The sequence below is a fragment of the Lutjanus erythropterus genome, chromosome 1 (genome assembly GCF_056507025.1).
Source record: "Lutjanus erythropterus isolate fLutEry1 chromosome 1, fLutEry1.hap2, whole genome shotgun sequence".
NCBI lineage: Eukaryota > Metazoa > Chordata > Actinopteri > Lutjaniformes > Lutjanidae > Lutjanus > Lutjanus erythropterus.
Window position 1 is genome coordinate 7,018,518 of NC_139317.1, and position 8,877 is coordinate 7,027,394.

At 38.0% G+C, this 8,877-nt stretch overlaps 1 long non-coding RNA gene across 1 annotated transcript in view; it reads right to left on the reverse strand.

Annotated features, from left to right (window-relative positions):
- Positions 1–8,570, reverse strand: part of LOC146332580 (uncharacterized) — an 87,306-nt gene extending 78,736 nt beyond the window's left edge. The window contains exon 1 of the long non-coding RNA XR_014771651.1: positions 8,511–8,570. This is a non-coding gene — a long non-coding RNA (uncharacterized LOC146332580). The remainder of the gene's footprint in view (positions 1–8,510) is intronic.
- Between the last annotated feature and the right edge of the window lie 307 nt (positions 8,571–8,877).

Sequence of the window (8,877 nt, forward strand, 5' to 3'; positions counted from 1 at the left end):
ATAATATTGCATGAGTAGAGTATCTAGACAGATGAATTGCCCAACTAAATTAAGAGAAAAAAGAAACTCCAAGAGTTAGTGGACTTGGTGAAGGCGGAGGAGGAGGATGGAGGGAGAAACTGAGACGTGGTCTGTAGCCAAAACCTGGCTGTCTGTACAGATGAAGGTGACGTTCCCCTTCTGTCTAAGATCCAGATGAAAGAAGAGTTCAGCCACTCAGAAAGCTCAACAGGGAAAAGTTCTCCCATCAAGTTAACCGTCACAGTAAACACAGCTGTCAGCTGTTAGAATTATCACAGGAGCCTTGAACTGATTGACATAAGATGCTACAAGGTTATCTATGTGACAGGCCTATTCAGTACCAAGAGACGGGCCGGGGCCAGCCTAAGCACTAAGTTTGCCCCCCCACTCAGTCACCACAACCCTAACGAAACCAAAAGGGACGGTTCACCCCAGAATCAAAAATACATATTTCCCCCCTGTAGTGCTATTTATCCATGTTTTGGTGTGAACTGCAGAGTTTTGGAGATGTCTGCCTTCTCTTCAATATAATGGGACTTAATGGGACTCGGCTGGCGGTGCTCAAAGCACCAAAAAATACATCTGAAAAGTGTCTCCAAAAATCATGACCTGGTTACTCAAGATAATCCACAGACCTTATTGTGAGCAGTTTTATCATTTTATTTCTGCAGTAGAGTCTACCAGAACTACTTTATTTTTTACAAGAAAGAAAGCAGTTCCACCATGAAACTGCTCAAAATAAGGTCTGTGGATTATCTTGAGTATCCAGGTCATGATTTCTGGAAAGAGACACTGGTTTTGAATTTTTCAGATGTAATTTTCTGGTGCCATTTAGTGCCATTATATTTGAAAGAAGGCAGACATCTGTATGGCCTGTATCTCCAAAACTCTGCAACTCACGCCAAAACATCTAGCCACAGGGAAAAACTATGTATTTTTGATTTTGGGGTGAACCGTCCATTTAAAACAATATTTCAACAAAAATATAGATTTTTGAGTGTTAAACAGTCACTTCTTGTAGTTCTCAGCACTCTGTTGGTGCTGTAAGGGAGCATCAGAGAGGCAAGGCACTCACTCAGAAGCCAAGGAGCACATATAAACATCACATTCCTTGGATTTTCACAAAGGCAGACATCTCTTAACAAGCTGTAGCTAAGAAAGTCGGGGAAGGTCACATTTTTTAAGTGTCAATCTGTTGACACTGTGGCAATACAAAGCATATAATATATGTAAATTGCTTCGCATAGCCAGGGCTGCACAATGAGTACAAAAGTCATATTGCAATAATATTGACTAAAATTACAACTGCAAAACAATTAGTGGGGATCATCATTTTTGCATTGCAATTTTTATTTTTACTGAAAAGAAATATTAAAATTATGATGGTGTGACATTTGTTGAGGTCTGCACCAAACAAACATGCTTTCTTTCATCTGGGAAAGAAGATTTTTTTAGACCAGGCCACCTATGAAGTGCCTCATTATAATGCTGTCTTCTCACACATTTTTTTCCTTTTTGAAAAAAAAAAAGAAAAGAAAAAAAGCAATTTGGCTCTGGTTCTGCAATTTGGATATTGCATTTGGTCATATTCAATTAATTCTGCAGCCCTGGATGGTACCTTGAAGAAAATGTTGAAAAAATAACAAAAGAAATTAATAGAAATGTAAAAGTACATATTGTATTTTCTGAAACAATTCCAATATGTTATGAAATAGTTTCCATTTTGACAAAAACAATAAAGAAAATAAAGGCCTTTTTGTCAATAGTGAAGCCTTGCTAGAAAGGCAGATTATATTAGACCGCAGTGTTTTTCAGTGATAGAGGTCTGACAATCAGCTAGACACTATGTGAGAGTTTTCACAGCAGAATGAGATAATTTACTGAGCCTCAAAGTGTTCCATCAATTGTTATTTTTCACTCAAACCTACACATTAATTTAAGATGCAGGAGAAGGAAGTGTTGTATCTGTGTGATCACAGTATCTGCTGAGCCCAGCTGCTGGTCCATCACTCCCCCACTGCTAAAAGCAAGCTCTTTCTTTTTCTCAAGAAACACATTTACTGTAATGCTCTGCCATAAGTGTTATTATTCAAACAGCCATAGTCTATGAATAACAATGCAGCCCAGTCTCTTCAATCTGCGGACAAATAACACAACTTTATACTTTCAAATAGCATGCAGGGCATATGCCGAAGTCCAATTTTCCATGTTGGTGATACACCAATACTTTTCATTAACTTCTGGGGAGAGAAGATGCATCCAAATAACATTCAGAAAAAATGCCAGGTGAGTGTTATACAGAGCCAGAAAGTCCACATAGGTTGGGGTTTGTTGGATGAGTCAAACAAACAGAACTTTTACTTATGTGTGAAACCAAAAGTCAACTCAGACTTTTTTTTACATATGTCCCTAAGATAACAGATCTAAAATACTCAACACCAAAATTAGCACATATATACAACTAAAACTGCTAAAAACTGGCAATTGACCCTTTCTTTTCCTACCTTTGGAGAGAAAAACAAATTCTGTAAGAATGGCTTATTCTTCGATTTCGATTCTAATGTCGATTGATTTTCGATTTAATATTGAAATTGTGACACCTCTAATCAGCAGACTGCCTGTTTTGAGTGAAATGTCTTCACAACCACTGGACTGATTGCCATGGAACACGGTACACGTTCGTGGTCTCCACAGGGTGGACACTGATAACTGACTTTTTTTAATTAAGCACCATCATCAAGTCCAAATTTCTCTTGTCCAATTCTTTGATTTATGACCAAATACCCGCACAACTATTGTGAGCGACGAGGATGTGCGAGCAGGAATAAATCAGTCCAACAACTTCTGGGTTTTACTCATAACTTTAGTGAAGTCTGCACACAGATCAGTCCACATGTTACACCTGCTTGAATCCCCGTACTCTTCTACTCTGCCCCTCCCTGCTGTCTGCCTCTTCACCCCAAAACAAGAACAGCACTACAGAAATGCTACAACAGCGCCGACGAGCGGTGTAACTCTATACAGAACATCAGTAGGTGTAAACCAGAATATTATTATTATAACAATTTTGTTAATACTGAAGTTATGTCTGAACAGTTAGGATGTTTAAACCTGTGTTTACACTGTTACTCACTTACATCAATTTCACTCTTACACTATCAACATTCCCATCAGCTTCAGCTGTATTTATGTTTAATGTAATTCAGTATACAATTTAGCATGCTAACACCCTTATTAAAGTTGGGATTCCCATGGCAAACATTAGCTGCTAAACATTGTTATTGCAAGCATTTTAACATGACTGTCTCATTTATAGTTTCTTCACGTCAACCGCTTAGAATTAAATACTCTGATTGTTTTACAATGAGCGTTACAGCTCCATCGAGCTGCTTGTGTGTTAGGTCATAGACCTGTTCTTTTCTAGACTTGCTTTTCGTAGTGAATCAGACTGAATTTTGCTAATAACAAAGCCAAGCACACATCGGAAATGTCAGCCATGCATGTTTTTATATGCAACAGATGCCAATTGTGCACTCCTGGCATCCAGTGGCAACAAACCCCCTTTATGCGTCGCTCTGAACTTGGCAGCATTATTGGATTTGTCAACAGAGAGGAGTATAGAGTTTTTGTGCCTTCTGTTGCCAAAGAGCTAAAGGATGGCATAACATAATAACAGGTTTTCAGAGTATATGCAATTGAACCGTGGAAATTGAAGTTAAATGTCTGACGGTGCGATCTGATTGAATGCGAAGCAAATTTGAAGAGGCGCACGACTGCATACAAAGTCACTAAGGTGCACAGGATATAAAAAGATGCTGATTTGTGCCTCAAAATGAGGAGAAGATGCATCTGGTAAAGTTGGAAATATTTCAATTAGAGTGAAAAACTTCCACATGAACATACATTATTCAAGCTTTACGTGTTATCTGCTGTTCACATCTGGAACAAATAGAACTAAAGTAAAACTGCCATAAAGTGAAATAAAATCCAGCAGGCTCAGCAGAGCCATCGGCAGTCTTAAACGAAACCAGCAATGGCTCCATGTCTGTCTCACTGCCATGTTCTTGAACAGACTGAGTCAGACAAGTCAACAGGAGCTGGACAGACAGCCAAAGAGAGCGTGTATACAGAGAAACAGAACAACCGCCAGTCCAAGAAAGGGATAGAAAGACACGCGCAGGCTAGGAAGAGAGTGTTGGGTGACTGAATGTTTGCCAGAGCACTCATTACAGAGCTAAAAGGCGGGGTAAAGCCTGCAGATAACACTTTTCATCCGGAAACTTGCAATTAATCACAACCACCCAGAAGTGGAAAAATCTGACTTAGAATTATGTGCACTGTGCAGTTTCCTTGAATGCATCTTATTTATATGCATACTGTGTTTACATATTTTTGCATTCAGCATGTGCACAACATTGTATGTTACAGGGTCTGACTTTATGTTGTTGACATTGGGTTTTGCTGAATGGCTTTAAAATAGCTGTGTTTAATAGAGTTGTGACGCACGAGTGGACCTGACATTGTACAACTGCAGGAGGTCACCACAGGCGGCCAAAAGCCAGAATCTAGTGAAACAGTCTGTAGCAAGTGTAGCCAGGGAGCATCAGACCCATCTGGAAGGAACCAATCAAATTATTCTATTGAATATCCTTTTAGAAGGACTATAATTAATAGTAAATAAATGTGAACATACAGATGATAGTTCAGCTCATTGCTTATGCTTTCCCTGTTAAACAGGCAGTAAGGGAGGGACTTTTTAGCAACCAATAGCGCTATGTGTTAAGCCCCCCTGCCATGCAGCTAAAGCAGTCCATGGATGTAGGAAGGAGAGCAGTCATTATTCCTGGACTGAGAGCTCAGAGACCAACAGAGGCCAATTTGCAGACAGGCAAAAGGTCACAGTACCGAGGTGGTTTCCTTTCATGGGGGCGTGGATGAATATGATTTATGTAGGCGAAATAAATAAACAAGAGTTTGTTGATGCTATCATGCTGAGCTTTATTACTAAAACTTATCTTGAATCCTTTTATAATCAGTTGCTTCCCCAGTTATCGTTACTGATTGATGATGATTGTGTGGGAGAACCACTAAGCTAATGGCAGTTAGCAGTTAGCCGAGTTACTTTAAGCACAAATAAAATAAACACAAACAAAATAAAGCTATCTTTCTCCATAGACAACCTTGGTAATGTATCCCCTGTCGGTCCTAGGGGCAGTGTTAGTCTCGCTGTATTCACTGGGAGGCTAAGTTATAAATTGTTCTTTTGTATATGAGGCCTGTACACCAGAAACACTCTAGTCTGCTCCAGTAAACAGGTATATTCTCTTGTCCTCAGGCAGCAGGTCATGTTTAATTTAAAGGAAGGAGAAGAGTCATCAAATTCAATTGTTTTCCAAAGAAGGAAAAACTAATTAAAGACCCAAGAGTACCTGCAAAAAACTTCTTCTTTGGTCTTTTTTGTGATGTGTAACACAATACATATGATAAAAGTACTCAAACATTGATTTTGACTTCATAGAAAGTTTAAGGAAGTTTTTGTTGTAGACCATCAGACATTAAGCACTCAAAAATAAACTGCACCTTCATACTATAGCTGCAGCTGCTCAGAAATGATCACATTACATCAGCTTAGTACAAACAGGTGGCGTTAATGTCACACGGTTATGACAGAAACGTCGCTTCTTTTTCACCCTCCTGAACACCTGTCTACCAAGATGTGCATCAGAGTATAAAGTTTTTGCATTTAAAGTTTTGTACCCAAACATTATTAGACAAATTGCCACCAGGACAATAATTTTATTACCTTTAATGAACATTCTGTCAGTTCAGACATTAGTGGATTATTCCGACTCACTGCGCACCTGTGAGGGACAATTTAAGGCAATTTGCTCTTTCAGAATAGAGCCTCTTCTGAAAATATTTATTTGAATGTAACACGGAAGAAAGAAAAAAAAAAACGCCACCAAGCAATAGGTACGTCGCTAAACTCCAACACTTCATTTCCTCTGTACAGTCAATTACGCTCGCACAAGTGCTGCTCCTTCATGCGGTAATGTTTGTGTTGATGATGATTATAGTGTTTCTGCTGTATTTATGGTGACGGTTACAAACTGTATTGCCTCTTGAAACTATGAAAGGAAAAACATATGTCAGCAGCATAAAGTGAGTCAACATCCATGCCTATTGAACAAAGTTTAAATATGACTGGTGAAGAAGTTAGAAAGAAAGAGTTACTGTTATTTTGGATTTTTTTCATTAGTTTTATTTATATTTCATTTTAGTTTAAGATAGTTTTCAGAGTGGTTTTGCTTGTTTCAGTCCAGTTTTTATTGTTGTTAAATGCTTATTAGTTTCAGGTTGTTTTTTTTTAATTAAATTATCTTTTTTTTATAACATGGGGGGTGTTCATCAGGACAAGATTTAAGTGACGGCAGTTGACTCAAAGTCATTAGACACCCCAGTCTCCTCAGCTGTATTGTGTTGACAAATTTATTAATATTTTCATTTTATTTGAGTTAGTTTATCATCTTAGATATTTTACTTTCGTAACAGTTTTTATTAAAAGTCTTACAAGATTCTTATCATTGCTTACAATACAAACACATTTACTGAGTTAAAATAACTTACCTATTATGTCAATGTTAAACATTTTCTAAGCTTGTATAACTAATTATGCATTCATTAGAGATTAACTATGCACTTAGGGGTATCAGATCTTAAGTGTAAACAATGCTTCTTAAGGTTAATCAGTCACATGATAAATATGTCTATCACACTATCATTAACACTTATATAGTCTATTAACTGACACTTGTGACAAGCGCCTTTAAATACAGTGTTACCCAAGGTTTTATTTTTATTTCATGTAACTACACTGCCTGGATTCACCAGGAGTCACCACGTGGATTTAACTTAGCAAACAGGTAAGAACCTCTCATTGGATAATTACTGCAGTGATTAATATGTTTCAGCTGAAAACAAGTTATTTAATCCAAACTGACATATCCTGTGGTTGTGAAAAAAGATGTTACTCTGTTTCAGAAGGCTCAAATAATTGTCCTGCATCAAGCAAAGAAAACAACTACAGAGACTGATGAAGCTACTAAAACTGGGTTAAGAACTGTCCAACACATTATTAAAACCTGGAAGGATAGTGGTGAACCATCATCTTCAAGGAAGAGATGTGGTCGGGGAAAAAATCTTGAGTTGATCGTGGTCGGAGATCACTTAAATGTTTGGTGAAATCAAATCGTAAAAAATCAACAGTAGAACTCACAGCTGTGTTTAATAGTGAAAGTAAGAGCATTTCAACGCGCACAATGTGAAGAGAAGTCAAGGGATTGGGACTAAACAGCTGTGTAGCCTTAAGAAAACCACTTATCACTGAGGAAAATCAGAAAAAAATTGCTAGAGACCATAAAGATTGGACTCTGGATCAATGGAAAAAGGTCATGTGGTCTGATGATGAAATATCAGAGTTTTAGTTAACTGTAATAACCTTGTGGAGTTACTAGAAGGCACATTTGAAAGCGCTTGTATTTTCCCCCTGCCTGACATATTTCTGTGAAGCTAAGCTAAAGCTCTCACAGAGGTACAGCAGTTAAATTTATCTTGATTTTCTGATCTCTTTCTTATCACTCATCTCTCAGCAGCAAATTTCAGAGATACCCAAGCATCCATTTAAATGAAAAAGAGTTAATCTGCTGACTCACAAACATCCTTACTACACAGTCTAAACAATTAAGGCAGAGTGAAGCTGCACCAAATTGGATTGCAATTTATTAACAAAAGGGAAATAAAAAGCGGTTTCCTGTTCATGTATGATAACTCAGGAAGTCCAAGTTTAAATTAAGCATTTGAAATTGGTCAAATATGACCTCAATCATCACTTTCTTGTCTGTCTGCTTTACAGGTTATGAAACGTAGGGTTCACTTTCAGTTCACTCGCTCTCATAATTTATTTCACTGTGAAGACGGATGGAGAAATTGAACAGGAGACGTACAGTGAAAAGACATTCCTCTGTCTCCTTTCACACAGCGGCAAAGCGGAAACCGGGGTTCATTTTTCTTTGAAGGCTCAGTCACTCTGTGAAAAAAGGTGGTTCATTTATTCACAACACATCGGCTAAAATGTGTGGGTAATGCTAAATCTGTGATTTTAGCGTCTGTCTCTGCTGCTCGACAATCACTCCTAAATTAACGGATTCAACAGGTTTTTCATCTTTCGCATCTCGCGGAGTGATAAATATTCATCAGCAGAGTCAAAATGTCTTGACGTGTTGCTCTGAGGTTTAAATGACAGTCACAGGAGAGTTGTTTCTTATCATCTTTCATAAGACAAAGCAGACTTCATTTTCACCTGGAGATTCTGTAAAATTACCCAATTTCTCCCTGGTGATCAATAAAGTAGTTTTGATTCTATATAACTTAAAAGCAACAATGAGACTGACTTTTGACTCAAGTGCAGGAAAGCAGAAACACAATCTTACCTTTTAATCTTTGTACTGTTCCTGCATCATTAAGATCAGCAGTCATCATCCCTGTAACAAAGAAGTGCATTATTAGTGTTTCTAATGACAACAGGCCTGCTGCACTGCAATGAAGGTCTGTAACCACCTGTTGTATTATGGTGTGTTCACACTACAGGTGACGAAGCATCAAGCTAAATGCAAGCCAGAAACTAATGTTTGACACTTGCAAATCTTACAAGTTGAAGCTGAGCTGGCCTCAAGTTTTTTCACAATTCAAAGTTAAGACCAGTAAAGCGTCAACCAATCATATATTTTGTTTCAAATTCTTGTGCCATGTAATCAACAGTCAGTCTACTTCACAGCGATGAATCTGCACACAGCTTGG